Consider the following 8,565-nt stretch of genomic DNA (forward strand, 5'->3'; position numbering starts at 1 on the left):
CAGTAGTCAAATCTTTAACAGCGCGGACAACTAACTAACCAAAAGCTGGCCCGGGGACCCCTGCAGAGTCAAGTGTTACATGCCCAGTGCCTGGATCGCGAGGCCATGGTAGGGTCCAGGGTAGGGAGACACACAGCAGGTTCTGGCCAGAGGCTAGTCACCAAACTTTGTGTGGTTGAAGGGGTGTGTACCAGCTGAATGTCAGCTCCCAGATGAAACTGAGAGAAATGTCCTTTGGGAAGGTTTCCGCTGACTCTCTGCCTTTCCTTCATCCTCCCCAGGGTGTTCCATTAGCATTTGGGGTCTGGGGTCTTGCCTGTTGCTCCTGGCTTTTGTGGGCCATGCCACTGCCACAGCCAGGGCTCCAAGGGGCAGTGCACTGTATGGGCTCTTGACTGTTCCCTCCTGACTCTCGGAAGGAGAACAGGCAGCAGGGGTTTTCATTCTTTGTTGGCATCTACTCTCTTCAGCAACCCCAAGATCAGTACCCCAGGCTGCACAAGCTCAGGTTCATGTCTTTACCAAAGGCCAGCAATAATTTCAGAAAGGAATGACAATGAAGGTAAAAAACAGTTCAACTACTCGCTCATCTGGACTTCTAGAGCAGGTGGGGTTCCCAGACAACTTTTTTCCGTCGGTCTGGCACCCTTGCCCCCCCTCTCGGTGCCTTGGTGATGAGTGTGGACCTTGCTGTTTGTGCTGCCTGAATTTGCCCTTGTCGCTTATTAGCACGGTGTCCCTAAAAGTCTGAGAGGCTAAAAGTCATGCCTCTCAGAGCCAATCGGAATAGCTTATTAGACCTATTGATTCTGGCAGAGTGGGCCTGTGTGGAAATCTCTCTTCTTCATCCCTCCTCCTTCTCAGTCTTCCCCTCCTCCACCTCTTCCTCCTTCTTCTTTGATGTGTAATCCAAGGTATTTGGGGAGCAGGGAATGATGTGATGTTTGGGATTTACTTTAAAATATATTCCAGACCTCCCCTCTCCCCCAAAAACAAAAATACAGGCACTTTGGGGGCAGTAGAAGGAGGAGGGCCTATGAAACAGTTGGGGAAGCAGAGTGATAAGTACGCGGAAGGGCTGGGATCCTTCTGCTCTACACACTTTGGTGTATGCTTGAGAATTTTCATAATAAGAGTAAACAAACAAAGACCAAATAATGAGGCTTTCATTCTCTACATCCAAATGACCACAACAGGGCATAGAATGCACTTTCATAGTTGCTCCCCTGGCAATTTTTTCTGATTCTCCAAATAAGATTCCAGCTTTCATCCTACCTGTCATAGTCTCTGGATATTGACGTTTTCCTCAACAAGGCCTTGCCAGGCCCACTGCTAGGGAATGTATTGTTTCAGATTCTGTACTCAGGTTTTAAAGATTTTTATTTATTTATTTATCAGAGAGAGAGGGGGGAGAGAGCGAGCACAGGCAGACAGAATGGCAGGCAAAGGCAGAGGGAGAAACAGGCTCCCTGCTGAGCAAGGAGCCTGATGTGGGACTTGATCTGAGGACCCTGTTATCATGACCTGAGCCGAAGGCAGCTGCTTAACCAAGTGAGCCACCCAGGCGTCCCTGTACTCACGTTTAAAAAAAAAAAAAGTGACCAGTTTCCCGTTTGGAGTGACTCGAATGCAGGACTCACAGTAAGCCATTGTCTTGCTGTGTCCCATCCCTTTCTAAGGACTGCTCCTGCTATCTCTGGGAGATCACAGCATTGGGAGGGGCAGCCCAGTCCTGGGCCATTACAGCAAAGCTGCAGCCTGAAGGGCACGGGTGAGATCTGTGGTTTGAGCTGTCCGAGTCTCACGGAGAAAAAAAAAGAGAAATTAATCATCATTTGACCATGACATTCCCACTAAAAAGGAGGACTGTGGGAGAAAGAGCAAGGGAAGAGGAAAGAAAAATCTCAAAATAAAAGTGGGGTGGATGGCAGGAGGAGGAGAGGGTCTCGGAAATTGGGGGCGGTGTGGCGATCGAACCAACGCTAGCCACAAACACAGGATTCCGCCCATTAGTCTAGAGTGGACTGGACATAAACATGCTCGCACATCTACTTGTCGGCTGCGTTTTGTCGGCCGGCCCGGTAGCGAAGTGATTCTTTAAGAGCTCTGAGAACCCAAACTTGTGGCCGCCCCGCAGCTGAGCTGAAGTGGAGCTGGGAGCTGCCCAGACGACCCGAGGCTGCCAGCTGACCACCTTCCTCCCTAGAGATCGCTGGAGCCAAACTCAGCGGGGGAGAAGCCACACTCGCGGGTGGGTCCCGGGGCTAAGGGCGGAAGCCGGGTTCCCACAGAGGACTCCGCGCCCAGGTGGCTGCAGCGGCGGCGCCCGGGACCATAGGCCTGACACCCGGACGCGCCCCCCTCTCTGGACAACCGGCCGCAAAAGTAAAAGGCCAGCATCCCGCCACGGCTATGCTTCCCGCGGGACAATCTCGGGAGAAGGTCCTGGAAGAGGTTCGCAGGCCGATTTTCCGAGGGAAAGGGCGAGGTGGGGAGGGAGCGCCCCTGACCCTCCCCGCCCTCCCTTCTCCCGCTCACCCGGCATCAACAGCGGCGGGGCTGCCCTGCAGAAACGTAGGCGAGGTTGTAGTGTCGCCCTCCGCCGCCGCTCGGGGGCAGGACCACCTGCTGGCTCGACCGCAGCGGCCCGCGCGCCTCTCTTGGCGGAGGCAGGCGGAGGCGAGCCTGCGGCGTCCTCTTTCATTGGCCCGGCGGGGGCGCTGCCATGTTGGAGCAAGCGGTGCCTTCTGTGCGGTGGAAACGCCATGGCTTCACCGGTACCGTCCGGGAGCGCAGCCTCCTACCTTTCCTCCTAGCTCGAGTGTTGGTGCTGAGAGGCGGCGGCCGGCGGGATGGAGAGAAGTAAGATGAACCTGCCCAAGGGGCCGGACACGCTCTGCTTCGACAAGGACGAGTTCATGAAGGTGCACGCCTGGGCTCTGCTCCCCGGAGCCGGGCCGTGGGTGGCCTGCCCTCCTTGGCCCTCCCGGTCCTCTCCTCGGGCTTCTCCTGCGGGCTTCCTGGGCTGTCCCCGCCCCGGACGGGTCCTCGGCGGGGACCTCACTGCACTTCGCAGTGAGTCTCTTGGCCTCGGGTGGGCTAGGTGCAGCCTGGAGAAAGCACTCCTGTGAAATCGTGCACATTGAATGAAAAGGCCTGAAAGTTCAGGGCAAAACGCATCTCTGAACACACGTACTTACCAGGAATTGGGTCAAAAAGGCACTTAACCTAACGTTTATGCCTGACTTTCGTCTTAAGCTCCCGGAATGAGAAATCTGAAAGACTGTACTGTCCTTACTGGTTCTGGTCCAGTACTACAAAGCATACCAAGCTCCTTTTCTAAAGTTGCCCTACTTCTCTTGGTGAGGTCAGCCTGAAGTTGGCAGCAGATAACTGTAGGACATAAACTTACAGAATAGAAATTTAAACTGAAAAGACTTTACTGACAGGAAAGGTTCATCAGACATAGCCTTGAAAATGTCCCAAGGTTTGAATTAGAGCCAGGAGGAGCTTTATCTGTTTTCTGTATCCCTCTGGGTCTGTACTTAAACTATCAAAACGTATATGTTTAATTTCTAAGGATTGGGATTTAGTAGCTGGTTTCAGTGTTAAAAAGTTTTGGCTCTGTAGGTACCTAAAATTATGAAAAGAGTTTGAATTTCTTACTTTTTTATGGCTTCAAGTCACAATATGTTTTTTTCTTTTTTGGGTTAACCAGCTAGTTCCTTTTTGATACTTGCATTCAGATCACATCTCCCAAACTCTGGCTTTAAAAGTGCTTATGTCTGGATCCTCTGCGGTGTGGCCATATCATTTTTAATATGTAGGGATGTCTAGACGAAGGTATATTGTACTCTTGTTCTTGTATGGTGATGTTAAGCCACTGTAATAAAAGGTGTAAATTGAATGGAGTGTCTGAAGGAGAGCACAGAGTGAATTCTCTGATCCAGAAACCTCTTGTTAATGAAGGACACGTGATGAGGAGAGAGGTCATTGGAAGAAGAAAAGGCACACACACAGACTTAAAGAATGTCAAAGCACGGAAGTCTCTTTAGCTTGTCTGTCTTTGGACTTAGTCAGGCTTTCTTTGGGCCTAACACTAGCATTTTCTCGCACTTCCTTGCCCCGCCATCTTTCTCACTCTGAGCTGACAGAATGCCTTTGGTCAAAGCAGCTTTGAAAATAGAAATCTCAAAATAGCAGTTCTAAAGTAGGACTTAGAGGTAGGAAGAGAGCAAACTGGGAAAGTGGCTAGAATGCCAGCAATTCCATATTTTTTCAAGGCTCTGACATTTCTGAATATAATGTATAATTTGTAGTGTTAATGAACGTGACCCCTTCATACATAGAAGGAAAATACATGGAACAGCTGTTCTGTGTAAAGTGGTATTGATCTTCTATGTGGGAGCTGGAGATAAAAGTTATATGCAATTTGTGTTTCCGTCAGAGAGATGTTAAGCTACAGTTCCGAGGCAGAAATGAGTGGAGAGCTTGCTGTCGGGGTTGTATTTCTACATAGGTGTCTTGTTTGGCACATTTTGGAATGAGACTGGGATGGTAGAAAGGGAGATGAGGTGGGGCTGCGGGTTGCACCTTGGACACTGCATACATTGAGGGGTCCACGTTGATGCAGTCTTCATGGTAGAGCTGCAGTCAGGTTTACAGCAGGAAGTTGCATGGTCATATCTGTTGAGTTCGAGCTGACTGGTGGCAAGAGACTACTTAAAAAGTCATGTTTATGAGATCTAATGAGAAATAGAAGGGGAAAGGTATGCAAAAGAGGTAGGTGATCAAAGTGCAGGAATGGCAGATGGGGAAGGGTCACCTGGGTCAGAGGCACTGGCAACATCATACTTTGTCGGCTTAGAAATACGAAAATCCTTTGGGTTGACAGCCAAATAATAGATGAGCAGGACATAAGGTATTGGTAGTAGGGGGAGAAAGTGGCATAACAGATAAATTAGACCATTTACATGGGTGTGCTATTGACATCACATGTAGCCTTCCTCTTCCATCTCAACATATGACTTCATCTCCAGTCGTACAGAAAAATTAGCAGCCATCCCACGGGACCTCCTCCATCCTGCTGATCATGAGCCCATTCTTGTATTTGTCCCCTTCTCCTCCTCGCCTGGTACGGGGAGGGGCTCTCCTTCCTCCTCGGGTTCAGTCTCCACTCTGGCACGGAGTCCATGCCCTCCCGCCCTTCCAGGAGCCTGCGAGGATCCTCTCCCCTGCACTCCTTCCCATCATGCGCTCCTGTTTGATTCTCTCCCACTTGACTGCCCCACCTCTAGGTATTGCCCTGTCACTGTTGTGCATCACAGCCAGTGCTCAGGGGTTGACTTGACTTTCCCACCTTCCACCATTCAGGCCCTGTCATTCCACTAAAGAGTTCTTACCAAAACTGTTTCTAAGTCAGCACACCCGACCTTTCTCTGTCTCCTTACTCGACATCGCAGTAGACCAAATGCTCTGCATTGCTTCCTGTCTTTCTTCTACCTGTCTGATGTGTCTCCTGTGCAAAGTCATGCTCCTGGTAGCCACTGAATGCTAATTATGGGCTCAGCCCCGTGTTCCTTTCTTTCCCTAGATGACCTTTTGTGCAGCTTCATGACCACCTATCAGCAGGTAAGGCAGATTCCTGTCTCTGGCCCACACGCCTCCTGAGCACCAGTTCTGTGTATCGGACTTGCTGACCTTTCTTCTCGGATGTGTCTGTGGCCCCTCAGACTCATCAGGTTCAAGAAGGAATTCATGAGCACCTCCTCCACTGAAAACCACCTTTCTTATTCTATTGCCTCTCTCAGTAAACACTTCATCCGTTTAGCCTGGAGTCGGGAAACCAGAAGTCAACTCCTACTCTGTCACCTTTCCAAAATCTAGTCTGTCACACCAAGTCCTGTGGATTTCGCTTCCTAAACCTCTTGAGTCCATATACTTCTTTCCATCTCTTCTTGTACCTTTGCAGTGCGCCCTTGCCATCACACCGTAGAAGCTTCTCACCCAGTCTCCATGCGCCTTCCTTGTCTTCCTGGCCCCTGGTCTACACTGCAGGCAAGCCACTCTTGTCAGAATGCGGATGTGATCTTGTATGTACCAGGTGACTGGTCAGTCCACCAGCTCTTGAAAAACCATTTTCCCACGCACTCGAACGTATTTCAAAGAGAATCAGTCCCCCATGGGGTAGTTTTCCTTGGTAGACAGTTTGTTTCTGTGCTGAGCCAGTCTGCCTCCTTCGAACTTCTCTGTGTCAGTTCCTCTCTGGAACCTGTGGCTTCGTTGGCACCCCGGGTAGGCACATGAAGACCTTTTCCATGAGAAGTGAAGGCAGGAGCCCTCTGGACAGTGAATGTATGTACCCTCATGTTCCATAGGTAAAAGAACCGTGTGTGGGGGTTGGGGGGTAAGTCCTTGAGGCTCCTCTGTGTTCTAATTGGGTGAACTGGGAATTTTGAGACAGGCAGCAGGTCCTGTGTGTCCTTGTTTGCAGGGAGCATGCATTCTGATGGACAAAACGGAAAAGGGGAAGAATGAGCAGCTGCTCAGATCTGTTTGTACTGTGCTGGCTGATTAGCTGTGACCTGCAGATGTGGGTCCCATCCTCGGCTCTGCTCTCTGCCTGCTTATGTCTGACTTGGGGCAAATCACTCGCCTCCAGCCTTCTGTTTGCTTGTTAGTATAATGAGGTGGTGCTTATCTATGTGATCTTTGCCGGCTCCTCTGAAAAGACTCCAGTCCATCCTGGCTTGCAGATAAGGAAACTGAGGCCTGAGGTGTGATGACTTCCTTTAAAGCCACACAGCTAGTTGGGGCCAATCACAGGCCAGATCTCCTGACCCCCCACGCATCAGTCCTTGGAAATCCTACTGTAATATGTTCCTATCCAGAGGCCACAGGTGGGAACTGAGGGAAGTGGGACAATCAAAACATTAAGAATAGCGCAGAAGATGGCACAATGTCCGCATGCCTTGGCACCTGCATTTCACCAATAGGGCCACCTCTTACCTTAGAAGAAGTTCCCACAGGGCTGGTGATCTGGATGCCTGGCCTGGAGCTTAGCTACGGTAAATGGGACCAGAGGGAAGTGATGGCTGTTTGAGGTGGACTTTGTTGACGGCGGCTGGAGAGAGCAGCTGACTAGCAGCTGACAGAGGAGGAAGAGGGAAGAGTAACAGACAGCAGATAGCCGCAGGCCCGCATGTCAGCTACTGTTGCCCAGGGCCGCCCATCCCCAGGAGCTATCTTCGTATCACAGGAGCTGAGTGCTTACCTTGTGGGTTCTTAGTTTGATGTCACGTCTTGATGACAAGATTCCATTCTCTTCTGCATCAGTTTGAGACAGACATCGTAATGAAATTCTAATTAGCCAAATATGGAATGTAAGTGTGGAACTCATTTTATAGAGAAATTTTCTTATGTGAACTACTTTCCCTGATGATAGAGGGGTTGTGACGATGTAACATCAGATATAGTTTATCTGATTGGCACTTGTAAGAAGGGTTCCCGGCAAAAAAGAACTGTTTTTTTGTTGTTGTTGTCCTCCCGTTTGATCTTTCCTTTCCATTCCTTTTTTTTTTGTTTTGTTTTGTGAGCGGTCATCTGATTTATAAAAAGATGCAACAAAAAGTAAAATGGTACAAGATAATCAGTTTCAAAACATAAAAAAATGAGTGTCTTTAGCCATAGCTCAGAACAGAGGAACTGGGTAAGGAGAATTGCTTGTATGACCTGGCAACAGGAAAAGTTGGTAACGGAGAGCTGAGGAACTCTATTAAATAGATATAGGAGTGAGGGGCTCCATCCTCATCTGGCATTTGCTCAGTGTCGTCTATATGGTTAGAGATGTCCATGATGGGAACTCCAGCAATCTTCTGGGTCTGGGTCAGCTGATGCCACAGTGTAACACTCTGAATTTCTTCCATACTGAGCAGACATCTGCATAGTTTGTCTTGTGTGTACGTGGTAATCATTTGAATATTGGCTCTTTCTCAATCCTTAGAGCCTCTTGATACTTTCACCCCGGTTTCTCAGTTTCAGCCATTACACAGTCAGTTGTACAACTGGTACACTTGGCACACAGCCCGTCCATCATTGACCGGTCAAGTTTGGCTTAAATAGAAAAGTTGATAAAGTCGGTACCAACCAGGATGTGGTAAGTCGGCCCAGCTGTGTGTTTATATTGGAAAAAGCAGGAGGGATGTTGGGGGACTTCTCTTTCCTTGAGTGCATGGGATCCTTCTTTTCTTTCTTTTTAGGTTTTAATCTGTCCTTCTCTCAGAGAAGGATCTCAGAGCTAAGCATTCGCTTCCCGGTCACATACTTTCTTGCTTTCTCTTGCTTCCCCATGTTCACACCATGCCCATTTCTCCTTGCTTTTGATTTTCTAATTCACTCTTTGTAGTACCATAAAACTTATTTAAATAAAATGTTGGCCTACTAAGTTATTGATTATTAGTAAGTTCTTTGTTCAAAATTTGAGAGCAAGAAGTATTATGTAAATATATCTTTTTGTTATTTAACTAGTCTTACAACATTTAGCATCAAATTTCTTGAAACATTTAA

At 48.8% G+C, this 8,565-nt stretch overlaps 1 pseudogene; it reads right to left on the bottom strand.

Moving 5' to 3' along the window:
• Nucleotides 1–2,224: 2,224 nt before the first annotated feature.
• Nucleotides 2,225–8,349, bottom strand: LOC131827877 (rRNA-processing protein FCF1 homolog; annotated as a pseudogene).
• Between the last annotated feature and the right edge of the window lie 216 nt (nucleotides 8,350–8,565).

The sequence above is a fragment of the Mustela lutreola genome, chromosome 3, assembly GCF_030435805.1.
Source record: "Mustela lutreola isolate mMusLut2 chromosome 3, mMusLut2.pri, whole genome shotgun sequence".
NCBI classification, from domain to species: domain Eukaryota; kingdom Metazoa; phylum Chordata; class Mammalia; order Carnivora; family Mustelidae; genus Mustela; species Mustela lutreola.